At 40.6% G+C, this 23304-nt stretch overlaps 1 protein-coding gene across 6 annotated transcripts in view; it reads left to right on the forward strand.

The window, feature by feature from the left end:
• Positions 1-23304, forward strand: part of LOC119656197 (protein sprint) — a 586096-nt gene that overhangs the window by 343713 nt on the left and 219079 nt on the right. The window contains exon 1 of one of the 6 annotated variants that reach the window (XM_038062580.1): positions 493-1016. The exons of 4 other annotated variants lie outside the window; for them this stretch is intronic. The gene's annotated coding sequence lies outside the window, so the exon portion shown is untranslated. Of the gene's footprint in view, positions 1-492; positions 1017-23304 lie in introns of those variants that run through there. One more of the 6 variants, XM_038062581.1, reaches the window with a different exon arrangement.

The following is a 23304-nucleotide window of genomic DNA, read 5'->3' on the forward strand; positions in this document are numbered from 1 at the left end:
GATCGCCTGCCGCTGGCTGACCTGAACAACCAAACAACATTTCCACTCCACACATCTGCAAAAGCTTTTCCCGCATTTTCCTCCACAGCAAATCGAGCCAAGGCACTCTACCCACAAATTTTCTCTCTCTGCACACCAAACAACCCACTCAACCCACTCGACCTACAGCCTCCCGTCGCTGTACCCACCGGTGCCACGCCGGAATGTATCTTCGCTCTCATGGTAATCCAGTGCCTAGTGGAAGGTAGCTGCCGAGTCGAAGCATCGAGCAGCATCGTTCATCTCATGAAAATCTTTAACCCCTCATGGACGGGTGGTGAAGGTCGTCAAACGGTTCACTCCCCCAATTCTCGCTCAGATACCGCTCGCATATGATGCTGTGCAGCGTCGGGAAGCAACAACAACATTAATAATAGCAACTAAATATTTTCAGAAAGGCCGACAAGACCCAACTGAACCCGTTGTGTCTCATTTTCCGACGACGTGAGACCGAGACCGTTCAGTTTGTAAGTGTGGCCCCATTGAATCGGTTGTATTTATGTTTCGTCGGGAAAATTTTTTTCATGCACTTTGAGAGGGAGTTTTCCTCGGTTACTTGGAAAATCTTTCTGTTGTATCTTGTCGTCTGAGTGGTCCTATTTGGTGTTTTCATTGAATTTTCCATGGAATAGATCCGGTTTCCGGGCAGTGCAGTTCACTTGATCGGGAAGCTATTGAACCCGGAAAAATCTGAATAGTGTAAGAGTGATTTGCGTTTAGTGTTGTTGTTTTCTTTTTGGTTTTGTTAATGTGTTCTCCGGTATAGTGGAAAAGGGTATTTTAGATAACCCGGTACCAAGCCGGGTGTCCGATTTCAGTCGGACTTATGTGAGTGCTAAATTTGTGGCATGAAACGTTAAAAAGTGAATTAAAATTCCAAACTAGCAAACATTTGGACTCGCTGTGCGCTTGAAAGCGTAGGAAGAACTGGCTGGACCCTGAGAGTCTCGAAACAGTAAAGACAGATATATTTGATCGTAAGAATAATAAAAAATTAAAGAGCAATAATAATAAACAATTAAGACAAGTTTTGAGCCCCGCAACCATGCTAAGGTATGCAGACCATACCCAGCACCGTGCAAATGTGTAGGCCGAACTACTTGGCCTCTGGGTACACAAAAGCGTTCGTGACCAGTCACTGAAAAATCTTGTCTAAGACTCTTTTGGAACTAGCAAATGGTTCAATAGTCTGAGAAATCATTTCTTACGAAAACAACGTACATTCATACAGTCATCTATCTGTATGGAAAGGCTAATAACTACTTTAGATACTACATCGCATTCGAAAAAGCTTAAAAAAGTGATTAACTACGCCAAGCATACATTCGTAAATAAGTCGCTTGTATTGGGGCATTTCATCCAATTTATGGGTCCCAGACGCGTTTTTAAAGAACCAGAAGAGTCTTAAGACGGTTTGGAGAATGACAACGGTCGCGATGTACGGGGATAAGATACTTAACATTCGTAGCTTCTTGAAAACATCTTTAATGGAACTACACACTAAGTTTTGGGGGAAGAGACTATCAGATATAACTTCAATGGTTTAATTTTGTCAGTTGGTAAATTAGTTAAGAAGGGAATGAAATTTTTTTTAATTGAATTTTCTTTCATTGGGTCAATATTAACGGTCTCTGAATGGTACATTGTTTGTCGTAGAAGCACTGGAGCTTGTCGCACTCTGCGGTTCTATACCCGTGAAGTGACTCATTGAATAATTATTTATAGTACAAGTATCTTAGAGTTATGTGCTTGCTAAGGCTGATAAAAAATATTTAATGGTTGTACGTTATCTGCAGATACTTCGGTAGGCATGCATTTTTTCGTGTCTTATGTGAGTCAATGCTATTTACTTTTATTTGAGGAATTTAACTCTGAAAGCCATAAAAAGTTTTATATACAAGTTTATGTAGATACACGAGCGTATCGGCAGTTCAGATAAGCTTTCATGGCTGCTGCTTTGACTTGTTTGTATCTTCATTGAAAAGAATACTTTGGGAGCAGATTTTCATTACTTTAGAAGAGCGGATTAAGACTGTGCTTTAAGTGACTGAATGCCGGTTTCCTAGTCTAAATTGCCAAACGGCCGGTTTCCTGCTGGAACATCAAAGCATTTCCGTTCTATCAAATAATTGACTTGTTCCCAACTGTATCTTATTGACTTCCTCACGAGAAACCGAAATCTTAAATCAGGTTCAAAACTTCCGGTCCACGGTATTTTGCGAGGCAATTTTTTGCGTCAAACATATTCGTTTCTAATCATCACTATCATCCAAATTCCAATATTTTTCCTTACGCATAAAAAATATGCTCACCACCAAAACAAAGATATAGGACACTCTTTTCAAGGTAGACAGGTGGCCAGACATTTTACGGTCTACCAGTCACTGCAACGAATAACAACATCTCTGACTTGTTTGTATCTTTAGGCATATCGATTGTATCTTTCTCAACATAGGAAATACTTCTTGTGTCGGTCACCATTTCTTCTGTCGTTTTGCAATGACTAATTTGAATATTCGCAGAAATGATACTCCCAAACTGCTGGACATGTCCCCTATCCCAATACATAATCCCTTTTGCGCCAAAAACACTTCAGGACAGGCACCAACACACCATTGAATCTACAATATTTATTTATACAAGTTACTTTTCTTGTCACATAGTCATAAAACTATACAAATTTTCTGGGGCTGACTGCTTCCGTTCAAGCATAGTATCTACATGTGATACAGATACAGATATCCCTGTGTACCTCTCTGGCATATATCGGCTTCTTGGCATGGTGCTCGGGGTAATTTGAGAAGGTAGTAAGCTGTTTCCATGGAAGGGTTTATATCTGCATATTATTCAAATGATATATAGGCTCAGAGATAGATTTTGGGCTTTGGGAATTGGGGCTATGATTTACATATCAAAGTGCAGTGGTTCCTTCACAGATTGTAAGACTATAATGTGATATTGCTGGTGGTACCTTGGGCTGGACATGGCCAGGTGAGAACTTATACGAATACATGAATAATTTTGACCCTGTTGTATGATGTTTTTTCAAATCGTTTCAGTTTTTATTGTTCGGCTCTTTGAGAGTTTTTGTTTAGCTAATAAAATGTTAATGTGATTGAAAAATAATCATGGGAGAGCACAGCAGATATTTGGAAACGTTTGTTTCTTTTGTTCGGCACGTTGCTGTTTACTTACTGGACCTCCCCGAGCTACTCATCACTCAAAAGTGTTGCGAAATATCATTAACATAATGCTGCATGGTGTTTAGCATATACAACTTTCGAATATTCCCACGACTGAGATCGTATGGTTTAAGGCGTTCAACCATTATCTTTCAAGCTTTATGGGCATAATTAAGTTAAGCGATTTCTGCTTGTTATTCAATCAAAATATAGCTTCCATTGAATAACTACGACGTGCCTTGAACGTTCTTCACACCTGGAGTAGTAAATGGTGATCCTAATTTGCGACGATACAAGTTCTTTTTTGTAATCACTGACACTCTCAAAGATTTGTCATGTTTTTTTAAGGTACTTAATTAGCTCATGAAAATAAACCTATCTTGCAGCTGGAACCAGTCTTGACTTTTTATTACCAAAGGTACCAAATTTAGTATAATACCTTTTGAAGTTCGTCAGTACCTCAGTACACTTCCCCAGTATCTTTTTGGTTGAATAGGTACTTTTCACTACTTTTTAACAGAAATCATGACAAAGTTAATATTTGGCAATAACACATTTTGCTGAATGACCAAGTTACTGAAAAGTTGAACTGGGAGCGTTACGCTGCCTGTCTTCACTTCATGAAATAGACCAAAATTTCCGTAAAATCGCGAAAACAAAGTAGCGGTTTCGGTGAATGCACTCCACCATGTTATAAAGGTATGTAATCACCCGCTAAGTTTGGCATAAAATGAAATGACACGCTGCGAAGGGTAGCAGTTCGAAAACAACGTGAAGTCATTCATAAATTACAGAAAAGTCCTTTCAAAAGCGCTACGACATTGAAGGAAGATGTCGCGACATTTTCGCTTTGGGTATTATGGATAAAGAAAATTTAATTGTCGCTCATCCAACTAAACCGGTCATCTTTCAAAACAACGAGAAAGACATCCTGTCTTTGTGAAAAAGCGTGTTACAATAATCAATCAATCTTAGACTTTTAGTATTCAGTTCGGTGGTCTGATATACATGGGCTTGACACAAAATACAACAAAAATATGTATCTTATCTTTTTGCTTAAAATTAAGTACGCCCATATAGAGGTAACTTTTTGTCACAAGTTCTCATACCAGAATCATTCCGCTTGCGGCAACATTGGCAGGGACACTAATATATAGGTTTTCATTTGTCTTTCTGATTATTGTTTCAGTTTTATCGGGGTGCGAAATTTACTTTCAATGAGGTCAACCTGCCTTCTCCTTGTTTTTTTCAGACAGAAAGAGCATTTCCAAGCCTAGCCTCAGGTTAATCACGGCAAGTAAAACAGGGCATACTATGGGTTCTTCTGGTGTCTTCGCACGTTTAAGGCAATGTAGAGAACTATCCAAACTAAATTGGTAGAAACGCTTGCTATGACTACAATATCCCACAACAACTGCCCCAAGTGGCAGTTTATTTCCCCATATTATCGCTGAGTCTACTCTTAAGTGCAAGAAATCAGTCTAAGGGTCCAAAAATCGTGGAAAAAATCTAGATCAATAAGTTGAAATGGGTGGTCACTTAATCCGTATGAATGAGTATCATCTCGGTGATTATTCCCATGCCCTTATGTTTCCTCCAGAATCGGCATCCATCCGATGTTCCCCACTTCTGCGTTTATTGTACGTGGCGCCCAATGTGGCTACAAGCTCCATTTTTGAATTGCTGGAGAGATGACATCGGTCTGCCAAAATGTTTCTCGGCTTGTGTTCATATGTATTTGCTTCATTTTGACAACCTTGTTGATTACATTGCTTATCCCTATACAGCAAATGCTTCTCCGCCTGATAGTCCACACTAGTCAAAATCACCTTCGATGCTGGCAGCATTCTATCTTATAGTTAGTGAATCCTTGCAGGCATAATCTAAAGGAAAGTTAACCATAAAGTACCCCTTGCCAAATTTGCTTCACCTAAATTTCCCTCATCAATTATTTTATAGACCACCTCCTTTCTTTTTCAATTGATCTTGCAGAGTATTGCTTGATGATTTCATATTCCATTCTTTTGCTCCGAATTTGTACCGCATCCTCTATTATTTTCATTTTTACCAACGATCTGCCCTCCTTTATCATTTCCATCTACTTCGTCTAGTGAAGATTCTGCTTCCCTACAATTTAACTAAGACACTACGTACTGTACGTAATACAGTATCACCGGAATTTTTCTTTTCACATTGTGGTCCCCCTCGATTGCAAGCTCATTCAACCCTCTGTAATATTACTTCGTTGTATTTTTGTGGTTAGGTCTTCCCTCTTTAATTGTCGTAGAAAAATTCAAAGTCATTAGGTCCCGATTCTCCCGGAAAGACTTCAACCTTGCGTAACGCTACCCGTCAGTGTATTCCAGCAACAGCGCGAATCTTTTTAGAGGCCTGTACTCACTTCAAGCTGGACGGTTCTACCTCTACTGACAATAATTCCCGCAAAGTGTGATCTAACTATAGCGGTATCACGTTGCTGAGTACCATCTATAAGATCTTCTCCGGCATCTTGCCCCATATGTCCAGAACATCCATGGCCCCCATACCGAAGAGGTTTCACTCCAGGCAAATCAGCAACAGATCAGATTTTCTCTCTGCGACAAGCGATGGAGAAACTGTTGGAATATGGGAATCAGTTGCACCATCTTTTCATCGACGTTAAAGCCGCCTATGACAGCATAACCAGGATAGAACTGTACACGGCCATGAGAGAATTCAGTATCCTGAAAAAATTGATAAGACTAACTAGGCTGACCCTGACCAATGTGCGAAGCCAAATAAAAGCAGCAGGATTACTCTCAAGACCATTCGACATCAACAACGGTGTAAGAATAGGGGATGCCCTATCGTCCTCTTTAACCTGACCCTAGAGAAAGTGATTCGCATGCAAATGTCAATGCGAGAGGCACCATCCTCTTCAAGTCCACCTAACTACTAGCGTAGACCATATTGACATAATGGGAAGAACAACCCGAGATGTACAGTCTACCTTCATCCAGATCGAGCAGGCGGCGCAAGATCTCGAGCTGCTCATTAATGAAGAAGTAGGTCAAAGGAAAACAATAAAGATAAAAGACTACGACTTTGAGATCGTTGAAAAATTCTCCTATCTATGTTCAAAAATACAACTGATAACAGCTATGACGATGAAATCCGCGCACGGTTGCTGGCTGCCAACAGAGCCTATTTCAGCTTACTGAAAACTTTTCGCTAGCAAAGTTTATAAGGACAATATCTATGGTAGGAAAAAGGAGATGAGGCAGACCCTGCCTGAGATGGAGCGACGGCGTAGGTCAGGACACCAAACAGGTTTTAGGGACATCGAATAGGTGGACCTCGGCACAAAACCGGGATGTCAGAAATTCCTTACTAAGGCAGGCCTAGACCGGACACCACTTGTTATATCGTTGATAATAATGAATGTGTGATCTAATGTAGGAAGCAATTTTCCACTTTGGAGTGAAAATCTAATTTGACTCCCTAGGCAGTCTGGTGGTTAGGTTTTTCGCTTGTGGTCTTCCTTCTATAAATTGCTTTAACCGATCTAAATAGTGCCGAAAATACTTTTTACCGCGAAAAGTAGTAATAGTGCATGTAAGTTTGCCGTTAGCCCATCCAACTTTTAGCTCACAACCTAATTCTCATTGTCTGTCGTTTGATGGACCTACACAAGTTTGAGTGAAGAACTGAACTGAAGCCTGACAGTCCACGCAATAGTCAATCCAAGCCTCAGGAGGTTGAAAACCTCGATGAGATTTCATTTGAACTGAAAAACCAGGTCGCCAACAGCAAAAGCGATTGTCTACAATGTTGACGTTCTGGAGATGGTCGTGCATTAACCATGTGGTTATCAAAGAAAATTGTGCGCTATATCTTCTAGCAGAACTCAACGGTAGCTGAGAAGGCGAGCAGACCCAAACTTGGTCCACAGGAACCCGTCTTACAACTCATTTCTAAATTTATGACCACCGTCTACGCGCTAATTTTGGAGGGTAGTTGAAGCCAATGGTACTGCTAAAACCCCATAACAATAAGGACATCCAATTACAAATAAACTGATTATATCTGCTGTCTTATCTAAATTCAATTTCCCGGATTGTTTTCGACAACCCTATATATGGCTCACTCTAGTGTAATGCCATTGAGCCTTGCGTCGACCATTTTTCCAAAGTACTTGATAACTCGCTGTGAAACAACAATATGATCACTTAATGGGTATACCGCAATCTATATCGGCAAGGGAAGAATAGGAAATTCATTATACACCATATTTTATTAGAGACGGCACACCACTGAGCCCTTGCGGAACTCTTGCTACAACAATATTCTTCCTCACTTATTAGCTTAGTCAAATAATAACACACTTGTTTTAGTCAATAAATTCTTGATCGAATTTTTACGTCATAACCTCTCGAGCTAAATGACCTATGACGGTTAACAAATAATAGGCTTGCCAAAATTTAAACAATTGTTCCGATAAGTCATTTTTATTCTATCCCTAAAGCGCCTATCAGGCAGAGCGGACAAAATGTTGGGTCTCTAAGTTGCTCATTAGGCTTCGACAACAAAGTCAGCCTCTGCCTTTTCCGCCGTGTGGTCAAACACCTTGGTATGGTGATAACATGAATTACGTCAAGGAATTGAGGAACCCGCAGCTTCAAACACTCGGGTCGGGCTGACACGTCCTTTAATTTTTTCGATTCAGACAGTTTCCTACCTGCAGTGGTTGCAGGCATTTTTGAATCATTCGGAATTCACGAGGCCTTGCGACTTTACTTTTTAAAGCGAACTTCGCAAATGGGTGCTCAATAGTGGTGATATTTTAGGTTGTTTTCCATTTGTTACGTTTCTTTCTTGCAAGGACAAAACACCGCCGAATAAGATAGCCGATCGCTCCATGCCAGCCGAGGAAGCTTGTACGCTACAGCTAAGAGACTCTTTTTTAAACAGTTTTGCTTTTTGTTATAATGGCCGTTTGGATGTTTTCCAAAGATCTTGCTATAATGCCTCTTACTTTTTGTTGAAATCTGGTACCCTTAGGATCAGTGAGGGAGCAAGTTTTTGATTTCAACGTTCCTCCCTTTTAGAGAGTACTGGCTGCCTTGTCTGCACTACCGTCTTGTTTTTGTGCCCACGCCTTCGGAATTTTAACCATCCCAAGACATCTCCTTGAGTGCGGCCCCGAAAAAGCTCTTACAAACCAATATCATCTTCTGTAGAAGCGCCTTCCTATCATCCTATAAGGTTCTTCTACTTGAAAATGATGGATGGGGAAGAACTCCCCCAAGATGATGGTGGAAGACATTGAACGTCGACCCAAAAAAATAACGAACAGTTGGACATAATAATAGTCAGTTCAGACATAACATTTTCGGTCTTCGCAAATTGTTCGTGACCCACCAAGACCCCTAACAGCTCGTTTTGTACCTAATGAATCCAACTTTATCAAATTACATCACTTTTTGGGTGGCTTGGTTTCCCCATGTCCGTAATACTGCTTTACCTGTTAGATCATTAGCTAAAGTACGACGACAAAATTAAAAAATCGCTCCTGTGTTATCAGTTCCTATTGAACAGCGGCGGACCTTTGTAATCCGAGTAGTGATTTCGTCAATTTCATATCTATCAGGAGGAGTAGCAAGGAAGTTTTCCGTTGACTTGTCGCTGAGGGAGCTGTCTGCCGCTTACTTTTTGAATATTCTGACATCCATCCGCATCGGCCCACACTTGACTTTCCGATTTTACTTTTTTAATTTTACTTGTTTTTCCCTGGATACCACGAAAAAACGACTTATATCGATCCAGTCTAGTTCATTCGAAATATAGAAACCACCTGCATCAGGAAGAACTTAGAATCTTCTATTCTATTCGCATAACTAGCATAAGTTTTCCTAGTTAATAACTGGGCCGGGCTCCCCCAACAGACAGCACGGTATCGAAACCGGTGAGATAATTCAGCAGCTAGACGCTGTGATAGGTACATTGCTACACGTATTGTATTCAAATCCCTTACGGCTTCCGTAGATGACCTGCAACTCTCATTCTAATCATGTAAAAATGCGCCTCCGCTGCTCAGGAAGAACTACATGTCAACCCTTGCTGCAACAAAGATTCTTCGAATGCTCCCCTCATGCGCACCAAACTTTGCGACGGGTTTCAGACTCTACCATCACCAAAGAGCATGTATGATTAATGGCCATTGCAGAATAGTTTCTTGAAAAGACAAGGAATTTCCGGGAAAGTTTTCACTAAAGTCTTAAAAATCTCTGACGAATTCAACTTTCTGCCAATTAACCGACGACGGTTTTCTTTGTACGCTTTCTAAAGATTTGAACTGAATTTTTCACGCGTCCTAGATGACTTCCTCAATGTCAGTGTATTGAATGATTTTGGCCATTTTTGGCCCCTCTTTAATCTGCCGCGTGAGGCATGTTGAGTTCCATAATAATATCTCCCTCTTGGGAGGGTCTTTTTTGGATGATGTCTCCGCAAGGCTCATCCACTGTGGATATGATTTAACCTTCCAGAGAATGTTCAAGTGTGTCATCCTGACATTTTTGGTTTCGGGACATTTTTCGGCTTTTTCGTGTACATGGAACTTTCAACAACGGACTAAATTCATGTCAATGTCTCTCTTTCTCGTATCTTCGCATTTTTTGTTGGATAGTGGAATTTATTGGAAAACTCGAGACTTCCCGAAAGGATCAACTGGGTAGAAAGCAGAATAAAAATGCTCTACTCTGAAGAGGATAATATCAGTTGGGCTACAAAAGCAGCAGGACAGGGTTATTCAATAGTTTGTGGAGATGTGCCGGAGGTGCATTGGGCTTGGGCGCGCACCAAAAACCCAGAGAGTTTCGTTACCGAAGGCGGTCAAACGAGGTCATGAGTCCGCAAGTGTGCGTTAGCGAAAGAAAGTTTATGGGCGAAATGGATTTAGCACCGATCTAACCAAAACTAATCTAATAGTGTTAAGCACTAAGGTCGCGACTTCTTAAGCAAGATGATCTGCATTGGCAGCAACGTGATTGAAAGGGTTTGCCATTTGTTGCCTTATATAGATTCATAATCATACAATGGGTATGAATCATATTAAGGCCGAAAAGTACCTAACTCAGGTCTAAGCAAACCCAAAGAAAGTTCAATCATTTCATAAAAGAAAAACAAATCGGAAAACTGGAAGCTGGACGTTTCAGGTATGAAAAGTTTGGATGAACTTAAGGGGGCTCCGTATTCGATTATTAAAAAGTATTGTAATATACTATTATTAGTTTTATTTGAACGAATACCTTTGTGAAAAGTATTTCGGTGCCTATGTACCATGTAATGGCAGCTTCTTGATTTTTTCAGAATTTTAGGTTGGGTAGCTTCTGAGAATAAGTCCGTGAAAGAAATGATAATTTCCGATTCCCTACACCTTTGCAACTAATGTCAAAACAACCTTTTACCCGCGCCCCCCTTTAAATTCGAAATAGAGTGTAGGCATGAGCGTTTATTATTTCCATCTTTCCACCAAATGTGATGTCAATCACTATAACCGTTTCCGAGAAAAATGCGTGTGACAGACAGACCGATATATAGACAAATAGACAGACAGACAATAAACCGATTTTAGTAAGATTTTGTTTTATATAAAACCTTAAAAAAATACCCAAGCTTCACATCTAGCAGCTAAAGGGACAGACGCTATCAATGTAAAGTATCCTCGCGTGAATTAAATTATAAACTAAATATAAAACTGGATATTAAGAAATTCAAAGCAAGACGTCCTTAGTTTGGAAATAGAGGTTTTGACAGAAAAAAAATTATCGATTTAGACAGCCCGAGTTCGACCCAGCCTGTTAGGTGGTGGCATACGCTTGGTGTGGAATACAATAAGATAACGCTTATCAGAATCCGAAGAATCGGAAGTCAGGACACCAAAGTGGCAATGCGTTCTTGGCTAATAGATGCCTTTAGCCTTTACACCTCTTTGCTATGGTTCTCTACATTAGACACATTATATCCTGCAGAGCTATCAGATAATGGGAGTCAGAATATTGGGCAGCACGAATCTACATTTGCGAGATTCTCAACCAAGTGGAGTCAAATGAGCTGTACAGTTGGAGGGGGAGTATCCTTGAATATACACAGCTTATCCGAATAGCACAATCTTTTTGGGCATGACAGTGGTTTCCAGGCAAATATATTGGCAATCAGGAAAACTTGCCGACCCGTTAGAGTGAAACATAAGTATTCTCACGGACAGTCAACTCTGCGCCCAGAATTTAAAGTTGGGGGTGATATCCTCCAAATTGGTGAATCGGTGCAGGAACGTACTAAGTACTCCAGACGGTTCACTTAATGTCTCTCTCTCGGTTCCAGGGCACGAGAATGTAGGAACGAGCGGACCGGCGAACTTACCAGAAGGGGATCCGCTCTGGACTGTCTTCAGCAATCTTCACGAGGTGGTGGTCAATAGCGAGCCATGCTGCCAGATTCTGTATACCCTGTAATACGCACTGCTAAAGTGGCGGTGAGGAAGGCGTTACTGTCATGCATTTCTTTGCCCCAGCTAGAACCAGACAAAGGAGATTAGGTAAGCTGATCTTTGGCGACGTCAAAGGAAGCTCTATTTATGGGATCAGAGAATTGATATCTTTTATGAATTCAGCGGACTAATTTTAAGATTCAGATCCCGAGGGATCTTATTCCTTACCTTGGGAAGTAATGTTCACTGGCTTAAATCTTGAGTCAGTGTTTCCTTGGACAGGGCTAGACGCAAGAATTGAGCTTCAGATGGTACGAAATTTAAACATCATTCACGTTAGAATATTATTGACGCGCTGGGCGTTTCGCGAGCTGCCAATAAACTTGACCAAAAATTTGGTTTGTTGAAGTCTTCTTTGAAATTCTATTCCAACTAGATACGATCTCAATTCCGATTGATTGCTCTTTTTGATTTAATATAATATTTGTACCAGGGCAGTGAACCAGAAATCATCTATAGAAGCAGACAGGACATTAGTTGGCATATTATCTGAAAAAAAATTGAAATATTATACCAAATTCAGCATCCCTATACCAAACACATTGCAATTTTCCCATTTTCCACTAATAAAATAAAGTAAATCCTCTTAACATTATCAGTTCTCACCCTTCTGATGGCTTTTAATCTGTCTACCAATCCCCAACATTACTACATAACAAATTGATAACCAATGACTCTACCACCCTCTGCATCGGATGGCCACAGAACGCAGGTCAGTGACTGCAAAACGTCCATCCATTTGATTTTATCTTGACTGAAGAACGGGCTGCAATTTTTTATCCTTAATAATTTCGTTTCCCGGCCACTATCACTTCATTTCTCAACCCCAACCAGTGCGGACGACAAAAGTTGGAAGAAATATCGTATGAGGAAGGGGTGCTGGTGAGTATGTTGCAATCAGATGTTCCGCAGGCATGATAGAAGCATAAAGGCCGGAAACCTGAAATCCCGTTGGCCGGAAAAAAGGATTCCCTTGGCACGTGCCAAAAGTTCGTCATCTGGGGTGTTCTGTATTGAACTGATTTCTTTTTTCGGTTCAGTATGTCACTATCAAGTGTGCAAAAGGGATTCATTCGATAATACAAGTCTCAAGGTTCGCTTGTACCCTTGGTTGTTTCTATTAATTTATCAACCCTCCGTTTATTTTTTTTTCGTCCTTTTTTGTGCCGGGGTGATGAAAGAAGGTTGGGTGCTGCCTTGCCTACGAGCCTTTGAGACGAGCCTCCTTTTTAGCGTCATGTGCTCATGTATGTTTGACTGGATGCCTTATGAATTCATTGATTTTTATGTACAACTGATTTTAGTCCTGTAGACATGAACAGTCTACGAGAATGCCTATTTCACATCATCCCCTGTACAATCTTCTGGCGCAATTATTTCTCCATCTCCGCAGTTGCGGTACTCTGCAATCGATGAATGCCTGGGTCGATGTCCTATATCGCTAATTTAAATCAAAGGGAAAAGCAGCGCGGGAGCAACCACGCTATTCCAAGTGCTAAGGTTTAAACTGTGTGGCACGGTTGTAATAATGTATCCTCGTTGCTTGGCTGTTTCATACACTTCATGTCCTATTAATGATTGTACGACAATAGTAAACAGTACATACCTCGCTATATGTTCTGCTGGAGACATAATTTACCATAGATTTGCTATAGGAGAGAGCGGTAGGGTGGGAAATATAATAGAAAAAAAATATGCACCCCAGAAGAGGCTTCAGATGTGAGCAATGGCTACGAAAGGGAATGCTCCTGTCGTAGCTAAGATGAAGCTTCGATTTTCAGTTACCGGAAAACTGGTCTCTAGGGTGGTAATCTTCTATTGATGTATTCAGGATTATGACTTCATTATTTCTTCTTTTCTTTGCAGATTAGAGCGCATGGAAATATGCGATAGGAACAGCTAGGGGTCGAATTTGTAGGGTTTAAATTCAAGTTATTGATTTTTAGGTTTAAGAGGTTTCTGAATGGTAAAAGGATCATAGACGGTTTGTTTCGGATTATCAAAATGTTTCACTCTTCTATTACAAAGTTGAATTGCCATAATCTTTAGCCTCGCAGATTTTATTTTTATTAGGAGTCAAACAGGCAAGCAGATATGATATTTGTAGCAAGTACGGTGCACCCCATCGCTGCTCAAATATGAATTTCCTCGAACCCAGCCTTCAGTGTAGCTACCATCACACAAAAGATAGCCAACATTTATATGTATCTTTTAAAGCCAAACATAATTTTTATCTCCCCAGCTTTTATCTAACTAAATATTTACACCAATCAATCAAAAAAATGATTTTCAGGAAAAAAAGATTTTTCGCTCTGACCTCCAAAGTGATTTCTTATCATAATTTAAACAGAATTATAATCACTCCCAAAAGATAGTTCCCGTCCTGTCGACCGGAATATTAAATAATCCGATAATACGATGTAATTGATCGCTCCGCTCCTCCAAATTTGTTTATTTTCCTCACACAAAGCCCCAAACTATTTTTTTATTTCGAGCCACACACTTAGTGAGTCAGCCATTTCCAATGGAAACATTAGACGAGGAGAAGTTCCAACTGTTTCTTTGCCAGCAGCCGCCTTAAGAACTTTCCAAGTGTATCTATTAATGTCTTATCAGACTTGGAACAATGTTCTGAGTTTGATGGTGCACGACTAAGTTTTGTCGCTTGGCTTCTCCTTCGCAGACCTCTATCTCCTTTCAGATGTTTAAACTATTCGATCGATGTCATTTTCATTCCGTTTCGACATGTAACAAGAAGAAATCTATCACGGGAATGACTACAATAAACGCAGATACTCATCGTGACTAGAGGCCAGTTTCTAAATTTTCTTCATTTTATTTTTAGTTATAAAGAATGTTGAGCATTGGCTAAGATTGTCGCAAGCGTGAACATATGGTTCACACGAGTTTCTACATAGGTAGGGTCGCGTATTCTAGACTGCATAGCTGGGCTAAGGCGGCCGCACTTTCGATGACTAGCGTTTTGTTGTGTAACTGAAATTGTCAGAGGTTTGTAATGCTATGAGGTATCTGTCGTACATTAGCTACACGAAAATAAAGAATGAATAGTTGGCCTTAAGATAGTGTCGGGAATACCTTGAGCCCATTTCAAGTTTTCAAAAGATATTTTTTTGTCATAGATATTGAAATGTATGATATCTTTATGTGATTGGTGTTGTAATTTTGTGAGGTACTGTATTAGTTATTGGGAAAGATGATAGATAGCATAAACATTTGAAATAGAATTGATTCTAATAAATCTGTCAACATAGATGCATTTGGTGCTCGTAAATTTCAAAGTGTCTGACGGTAGTTAAGGAACTTTTTTTGAAACCTATTAAGACGCTCAGATTGCATACGACTGGATTGCTTGGTTTTTGATTCTGTTTTTAGTGCTTAGCCAAGGAAGCACCTAGAGCTATTTCAAAAAGCTAGTCTTGTGCTGGACATACTGAGATACAGCCCAAATTTAAGATGCCCTTACAATGTCAGTAGCTACAGATTGATGACTATTCAGACACATTTTTTTATGGCTTAGAAAAATCTAAAAAGTCGCTATTGCGCCAGGTTGCACCCATTAAAACCACCCCCACTTCTGGGGCCATTTCCCCGCAGGACTACCTTAAAGTATTACTTCACTTTGAGGGGTCTGGTTTACACCAGCACAATTAAATCACGCTTCCGCCGAGCTTTTCGGGCTCCATACAGTTCCAGCAGATTTTCGTGTACCGAAGTTATTGTTGCGTTTACTGCACTTCAATTTTATATCGACATCAACATCTCATCCACGAGACTATGAGGTCCGAGAAATACGGAGGAGTACGTCATTTAACCTTCATCTTTCATTCGCGAATCTCGGGATGGGATGGGATCGGATGGGGTGGAATGGAACATCACATGCTTCAGGCTCTCGTGGGTATCTGTGTATTCGGGACAGTATGAAGACTTGTCCAATCCTAATTCCTTCGATTGTGTTTATCGTTTTTCGGCTTATTTTACAAAGAAACAAAAAACGGCAAATTTTTTTTTTTAAATGCCGAATAGTCCGTTTTTTTATTCCTCATGTACCGGTATTTCAAGGACCAGTTTGTCAGACAAAAACTCACTGAGCAGAAGACAATTGGCTCTCGAAATACCAGTATATGAGGAATCAAAAAAACTAACTATTCAACATTTAAAAAATAAAATTTGTCTTTTTTTTTCTTCCCAATGGTTTTTCTGAAGTCCGCAGTTAGGGAGAGAGCTAGAAGATCAAAGACAATCATTCCCGGGATGACACACACTACCTCACCAGAAGCTACTGTGCTATATACGCTGCACACCCTTTAGGACCATTGGCCAATATGCCGAAGTCATCCTTCTCCGGTTCACCGTGTTATACAGTGCTCCCGCCCAGACAGAAGCTGCATATAGCAGGATGGATTTCATCACACCTGCGATAAGCAGTCGGTATTGTCTAGGTGCCCTTTCAAGTCCCTATTGGTATCGACCATTACCCTCAAGTATCTATTGGTCGATTTTGAAACGACGTTGTGTTACTAATCCAGATTTTGAAAGTGTCGTTTGTCCAGCGTTTCGTAATAAGGACCACCTTCGTCTTGTCACCGTCTAGGTCCAGTTTCAATATTTATAACCACGCGTTAATAGCATGACAGGTTTAACTTCTATAAAGTTACACGTCCGCGGTGTGCTTCGCAACTTCCACCAACGCCAGGTCTTCTGAAAAGCCAATCAACGTTGCTCCTTCGGCATGTGAAGCACAAGTATTCCGTCATGTATTATGTTCCACAGGAAGAGCTAATATACGGAGCCTATTGTCTTGCGACCCGTCAACCACCTCATACAAAAGAAGTCTCTCCGAGATGTCACTCTCGATCATTCGAGCAAAGTAACCAGGGACACCTAATTTAGCCAAAGTGCTTTTAATTTAACCCGAGTTGGCCGAGTTAAAAGCATTCCTGGCATCCAGCGTTACTATCGCGCAGCACTTACCAACAGTCGGCGTCTCCTGAGTCAGATGTGCGACCCTTGCTATTGCATCGACGGCAGAACGGACTTTTTGAAACCGATAAACCCAGCACTAGCTCAGCGAACGGGAGCCTGTTGCATATCACCCTCTCCATCATCCTCATAGTGCCTAAATAGGACGATATGGAGAGGATACGGCATGCGCTTTTGTTAGCAGAACCAACCTCTGCCCCTTTAATTTAGCGGAAAAAAACTCCTTCTAGCATGCACAGTTGCAATGCACTTATGAACCATGCGGGCCTGATTTTTGCAATCAACTTCAGGGAATTGCTGTTTGGAATCTCATCCTATCACATAACCTTATTGTTCCCAATTCGTCCACAGATCTCTTGTAGTTCCTCCTTAGTCATCCCGAGAATCGAGAACACGTCCTGTTGAACCGTTGGCTGAGGTCTGCTTTCTTTCTATTGTGGGAAAACAATTGCAATTATTTTGAAAAAAAAATCCCGAGCAAGTCATCTTTGTCCACGAATCTTGTTCAATATAACCTTGTAAGCAGCGCCCCGCATATTCATATTTACCTGAAAACAGAGCTGCCTATGCCTATGCTTGTCCTTTGGCGAAATCTTCTCGCTTGCTGGTTGCACCACTAGTTCGATTCCCTACTGTGGGGTAAACACTGTCACAACGTTGTAAAGGCGCATGCTTCAGTTATTTGCTGACATAGCTGACCCAACTTTTCCAGTGCCGTTCTCTTCCGGTCGTGACCTCCTTCTAAAGCCGCCAGGAAATTTTTCTCTCCTCCAGCGAATCAGCCAGCTATGCTGGTTTTTCCACTTATGTTGCGCATTCGACTATCGTCCCCTCCGTTTCTAATATGGAGAAACATGACCTGCTGTTCACTAACCTCCCAGACTATTTCTCTCGCCAACAAGCTACTGAAGTAAGTCAGATCGACGATCGAACTCAACCCTCCGTCTCGGAAGGTGAGCAACCATTCAACGTTGGCTAGTATGATATCCAGCTCCGTGAAGGTTTCAAGCAGGATTTGGCCCCTGTTGGTTGTCACTCGGGTTTCGAAGTCCAAGACGCACGCGTTGAAATCGCCAGCAATAATTTTAAGGCTGTGGTCTCCAGTGTTCAACACCAAACTGTCTAACATCTCCTCCCATTGCTCTAAAAGAGGCGTAACAGCTGTAGATATGAACATCGTTGACTTTTATTCTTACAAAGCCGGCTCCGGAGAATGCCGTTGCTCTTTGTATGACTTCCCTTCCGCATACCCATATCGCGTTCCCAGATGACTCTTTCACCTACAAAGCATTACCGTAATTTCAGTAAGGTTCGCAGTTTACATCCACGTCCACTTTTAACTCCCGAATGGTTTGCAAGAATAGGTCTTGAGTCGCCTGGCAATGGTTGAGGCTTAGCCCTACGATTCAGCTCCTTTCTATATGCCAGAAACCTGCCACTGCCTGCATCGTGCCGATCGTCCACATCATTTTTCCCTTTGCACAACATCGTGAATCTCCAGTGCAATCTTTCATGAGGTAGCCCTCTTGTCTACACTTCCTTTTTGACCCATCGTGCTCAGAAGCACATGCTGCTGCAACGTGACCGAAATCGAAATATCTCTTGAAAGATACTTGCTCCCTAAATTGGAACACAACTGAATCTGAATTTGGAGTGACCCTAACGCACCCAACAATTGACCAAGTCCCTTCTACAGAAGGAACTTTCAGAGAGAAGATCACGTTTGTGGAAGAAATCTTATTTAAGTTAATAATCCTCATCGCCTTGTTTCAGGTAAACATGACGGAAAGTGGTCAGAGTCACTACGGAATTGGTTCGCCAGTAGTTAGCGAAGTCCTGCCTGGAGGGCAACCAAGTAATCCAATTCGTCTGCCAAATACCGTTAAGTTTGTTACTACAAGTTATTAAACGGAAGCTTGACTGACTTTTGAGATTTACTCTTTGGGGTGGGTAGTATCACGGTGTTTTCTTGATGTTGGTATGAGAATCGACATTTTGACACGAGTATTTCGTCGGCGATATCAATGTTAAACTGCCTCTGCTGATCAACTAATATGGGCCCTGATGTAGATGTTGAGATGGTTTCATCGGACCATCGTTGCAGACGAGAATGTACCTTCTTGCTGCAAAGTTCTTGAATAAGGAAGCACGTTTGTTATCGTGTTGGCTTCTGTGATATGGTCCCTATTCACCCCTTGGTGTTATATAGCGCGTCAACCACACCTACGGACCAGCCACTCGTTGGCCATCTTGAGAGAGGGGATTCCAGTGCATGGCGTATTCAATAATACAATACCACTACAGGATGGTACGGTGTAGTCTCGGTGTGGGCTACGCCCTTCGTGTTACTGAGTTCTTAAGTAACCTTAATTCAAATTATCTCTCCTGGCCTAAGCTACTCTAATGTTGAGTGATGCTCTGGAAGTTGTGATGGATTCTTTCACGGGGATTGATGGTTCATAACAGAAAGGGTTCACTATGGTAAGCAGCAGCGTTGTTCTTCGTGTGAATGACAGTGACGCGAAGGTTTCCGCTGACGTGGTTACATAACACCGCTAACAATCATTGCAACCACATATACATTCTGCCGGCAATCCTTGGTAAGTAAGCTGAGTTGCTGTGTTTCATCCATAATTATTCTTCAGATCTGAAACGAATCCTTAGTGGGTCATAAAATCTGCTACTGCTTTCGAAATGGCCTCAATTATGAATGTCCAAGCGAAATCCCGTTGAAAGCTAAGGTTGCGGTGTCTCATTGGTTACTGGAAGAGCTCTCTTTACTAGGGATTGCACGCTTGGTATTCATTCCTACTGTAAATAGCGTACTTAGAAGCAATTATTTCAAGGGAGCTTTTCCTACGTTTATACCCCCACTCTGAAATTTAACCAAGCCCTGGGTGTACAAGCGTCCTAATTAAACATCAGGGTTTTAACCTGCCGGATTCGGTGTGACATCCCGCTGCTTTCTTATTGTGAATAGAATTCCCTAGTGTTCAGGCTCTCTTAAAACTCATACATATCTAAAAGTTCTTACACCTATAAGTCTCTGATAGCATAGTAGGCAATGAATTCGGGTTTCATTTCGAACATCACATCATCTTTCTCAAGATAATCTGAAGTATCTTATTTCTCTGTTCACATATTGTTCCCAATTCATATTATGCTAATTATACCATTTTAGCCGGTTCTGACTACTGCACTCTTCAGGAAATGGTTACCATTCTAGCATTTTAATCTACCGTCTACGGAAAACTATTATAAAAATTGTATTTGGTGAAATTTGAAAAAAACAAGGAGATGCAAATTGTAAAGTTCGCCGACTAATTTAGAGGGCGTAGACTCAAAAAGCCTAGATGGCTAACCAAGGAAGTGAGGAATAATAATAAATCAAAATCTAATATATCATTTTTTTGGGGATCGCAGTTTGCTTCGCGTATGTTGGTGGCAATAGATTCAACAGCAACCGAAACTGCATTCGTCATGGGAAACCTATTTGCAAAAATTATCTGGATCTAGAGTCTTTTATGACTTTTAAGGTTTTTTTTGTGTAGACGAAAGCTCAAACTAAAGCATATGCGCAAATAAAACGCACATCTTTCTTTTACAAAAGTTAAGCATTGTTGTGGGTGGTTAGTATTTAGATGGGGAGCCACATGAAAAAAAAATCCCCATTCCTTTATTGCTTCTAGACTCTAAGACCAGTTCAAATATGTCTTAAGCAGGATAAGACATTGAATTCAAAGCGACCTATTACAGCTCTTCTGCTTAACTTACATGGAATCATCTTTGACAAAAACCTTTCTACCATGGTTTTTAGCTAATTTGCTTTTTCACTTCCAAACACGAGAAGTTCGGATCAATCGAGGTTAACAAGTGAAAATTAGGGTTAATCCTATGATTTTTTACCTCCTAAGTAGTTTTAAGACTATCTCGCTCACGTATCTTTCAGATGCTTCATATTGTCCACTACCTCTGTATCATTGAAAAATTCCATTAATTTATTGGAATACTGAAATCTCATTAGTCAAAATTTCAAAGATTAGGTCCCCGAAATACATCTGGGATATCTACTTTTTCCGTTTCTTAGATCAATTCATCACGAGGCCTGCTTTCGAATTCTGCGGTAATAGTGTAATACCAGAAAAGATTGAGAAATGAGGCCTGACACTGGCTGCTACTATTATTAGATTACCCTGAAAGCTCCAGGAAAGGGGACTGATTAATATTTAAACCAGAAATTTTCATTATTTTATTCCACGAACGTAGGATAATATTCCAGCAAAACTCACATCATAAACTCTCTAAGAAACCGATGAAAAACATGACGTCAAACGAAATTCAAAATAGTCCTTATTACGGCAGCTTGGATCCCTTCAGGAAACATGTTCTTCATTACCTTGAAATGCTAAAAATAGACAATATTATCTGACTGGAAAATGAGAGGAAACTGCTTAATTCTAAGCCTGTGAAGTACTCGTATTGCATGCCAAACGTGAAGTTATCCTTGAACCAAGATTGGCCACCCCAGGTTTTCTTACTAAGATAAAATTAGCCCCCCCGTTACCACAGCAATTACCATTTCTCCACTTCATGTTTTCAACGCCAGCCTCTGAGAAACCTTGGAATATAAACTTCATTAAGATTTCATTGGAAAAATTAGCTACCTTCCAAAAATAGCAAACCAATTTTATCCAATTTCAGTAGAATCGATTTACAACGATATGTAACTACGCATACTATATCCGTACATCTGCATGAAACCTTTCAATATTACTAGCTACACCTGCACTATAAATTTATATAGTAGAAAAATCAATGTATCTTAATACCACATGAATGTATCTTATTGTGTATATCTAAAGATGCTACATTCCGTGCGCCATACTAAGAACAAGTTTGGCGTTTCTTGGCTTTTTTTGGTTGGAATAGTTGTGGCGGTAGTCGCTAGGCCTCTTAAGTCTGCAGGGAAAACCACTTTTTTTCTTGTTGACTTCTTAAAGTTTCGGGTCCAGCACTGAACATCCAACGTATATTGTCGTCGTATGAATGTGTGCATGCATGCTCCTCAAACTTCTCAATGATATGTTTCAGCAACTGTAGCAGATGGTGGTTTTCAGATACACCAAGCTCCCTATTAACATTTTACATTGCACGCGAAAGTCTATAGCATTGAATTCACGATTGGCAACGGTTCAAGTTTCGCTTTTAGTAATCTTCTTTGGCTTTTTACTGGAATTGTAGAGGTTTATCTTAACCCTAGAATTTCAGTGACTTGGGAAGCTCGGCAGCTTGATTCTATCTTCTCAGATCTATCTAACTTTTCAGATGAACATCTGCATAACTTGTTTCTTCAAGCTGGTATTTCTCAACCCTTCCAATGGTGACCATTAAAATACTCTACCCCTAACTTCCAAGAACTTATCCACACTTAGAGTAAATACTACAGAGCATCAGAAAATCCCACCTCATCCACAAATCCTAGGATTAAGGAATCTTACCTTCAGCAATCTTGGCAGAGCAAGTGTCTGTAAGTAAACGGTAGAATGTAGCCAAGGCTTTGATGATATTGAGGCAGGGCAAATGTACGTTCGAATTAAATTGTATGGTCTCCTATAAAGTTTGTTTTGCATCTTGCCTACAAGCCATTGTAAAGAATTTCCTTTCCCTACTTCGTATTTATCGCGAATAGTGGATATACTTGTATCTATTGTTAAGCATTTGACGACGTAATAGATTTTTTATGTAATATTAGAATGGAACATGGAAAACGAGCAGAATGAAATTACTGTTAGCGAAGAAACGTAATAGTTTCAGAAAGGTTAAATATCTTGGTGCGTCTAAGGTGTAGATTTGGAGGACTTTAACTGGAAAGGTTATGAGTCTAGTTTATGTAAAACGTTTATAAATTTATCCGCGACCCACTTACCGCGAGTGAAGCAAAGCAGATACTACCCCTTTCCCTATTGAACCTATCGAAAATTTTGACTAATTGCGCGATTGACTTCACAGACACAGAGAAAACAAAAGCAAGGACTTTGTTTGGCCCCTCGAGATGTGGTAATACTAAATGACAAAAGTAAAAACAGAAGAAAAAAATAAACGGATCAACTATGCAAGATGGGATCCCACGCTAAACCCCAAACTAGTTATGTTGGGGATATTCAAAATGGGCCTCCAGGTTGACACTACCCACCAAAAGGGTAAAACTGTCAAAGAAACCGAACGAACCTAGGTTCCAGATATGTGTAAGCATCGAAGAACCGAAGAACCTGACTCAACTTCCCCAACTACCAGCAAAAGGGCGTTCAGTGTCTTTCGACTTGTAACTTTGGTAAACCACATTCAAGTACTGACGAATCTAAAAGGCCAATTTTTCGGCTCGCGGATCTTCCAGTTACGGAGGTTGATAATAGTCAATTCGGTGGTCGATTTTAAACATCCCCTTAATAAGTCCAGGTCCTAACTCCATTATCAAAAACGTACGCAGCAACAATATTCCGAATAATCATTTGATATTAAAACCAACGGTCGCAAAATCCACGCACCGAGCCT

Source organism: Hermetia illucens, chromosome 4, assembly GCF_905115235.1.
Source record: "Hermetia illucens chromosome 4, iHerIll2.2.curated.20191125, whole genome shotgun sequence".
Lineage (NCBI taxonomy): Eukaryota > Metazoa > Arthropoda > Insecta > Diptera > Stratiomyidae > Hermetia > Hermetia illucens.